The 1,188-nt window shown below is 37.5% G+C and overlaps 1 long non-coding RNA gene across 1 annotated transcript; it reads left to right on the top strand.

Moving 5' to 3' along the window:
• The first annotated feature begins 10 nt into the window (after nucleotides 1-10).
• Nucleotides 11-979, top strand: LOC109591147 (uncharacterized). Its single transcript, XR_002189677.1, has 2 exons — nucleotides 11-421; nucleotides 480-979. It is a non-coding gene; the product is annotated as an uncharacterized LOC109591147 (long non-coding RNA).
• Nucleotides 980-1,188: the final 209 nt, after the last annotated feature.

Genomic DNA, 1,188 nt, shown 5'->3' with positions numbered 1-1,188 from the left:
CTCCTTGCCTCTTATTTAATAACCTCATATGAACTCCCCTTACCATGATCTTCATAGGTTGCTTAATTTTAAATATCGATTATTGTCTTGTCCTGACTTCACCCTAAAGGTAAAGGACATGAAAGAAGTGAGATGAGAGATGTATCTACAACATCTCATAATCTGTCATTCAGTTAAAAATCGTGCATCCTTGATTTCATTCACTTTTGCTTCTTTGTTATCTTCAGTGCTTTTAAGAAATTTACTCATGACCTCTGCCTCTTGGTTAATTTTTTGTTCATTTTTTATGACGGAACATAGCATAAGGACTGTCTGTCATTGGTGACAGATAAATAAAATTGGTGCTGATCTCTTGTATTCCTCATATGAAGATGAGGATAGTGAAAATAGTGACAGTGTCGAAGATGAAAATGACTGTGAGGTAAAACTGTGTGTTTCATGATACCATAATGAACACAAGTGTCTTTTTTGGGTCATAGTCCGAGTCAGCGTTTGATGCTGATGGGGCCGTTGAGCTAATCTCGAGCACTGACATGTCTGGAGACTCCTCAGAGCTGAAAGGTTCCACTTCTAAAGGTTCATTAGATGCCATACTTGATGGTTGCTGCTATGCGACCTTCTTATTATGTTCGGATTCTTTAGTGATATGTGTGAGCTGGCAAGGAACTCTGTCCTAATGAGTGGCTTTGAACATAACGTAAGGATCTACTCATTTTTTTATTCTGCATTATTAATTTTTGTTCTTGTTGTTGAAAGAGGCAGTGTCTCTTAGACTCACTCCCTTAATATCCTGTGAAATATAAACTTGTCATTTGTGCTTACAAGCTCCTTTTTTCATGTCTTTATGTTTAATACTACAACCTGCTACATTCTTGTTGAAGCTTCTTTGGCTTCTTCAGCTGCCACAGTTGCATTTGGTCGCATCTTTTCTTGTGTTTCCAGAGAGCACTTGCAGGTCAAGCCACAGACTTTTATCAAAGAAAGAGGAGGATGATCCAGTTGGAGAATTATTAATTTTAGTTAGCAGCTGAAATTGGAGTGGTAAAGACAACACCGACCATTATTTGTTGTATGGGAATAGGTAATGATGTTGGTTTGAATTTATGTGACACTGTACTTCATACCTGTACTCTGATTTTCTCTTTTTTGTCTGGTGTCCTTTCTGTCTTTAATTCCATCTACTTGCAT

This window comes from Amphimedon queenslandica, unplaced genomic scaffold (genome assembly GCF_000090795.2).
Source record: "Amphimedon queenslandica unplaced genomic scaffold, v1.1 AMPQUscaffold_8848_Cont19212, whole genome shotgun sequence".
Taxonomy (NCBI): domain Eukaryota; kingdom Metazoa; phylum Porifera; class Demospongiae; order Haplosclerida; family Niphatidae; genus Amphimedon; species Amphimedon queenslandica.
Note: the sequence above shows the minus strand (reverse complement) of the source record. Positions and strands in the feature narration are given on the sequence as shown.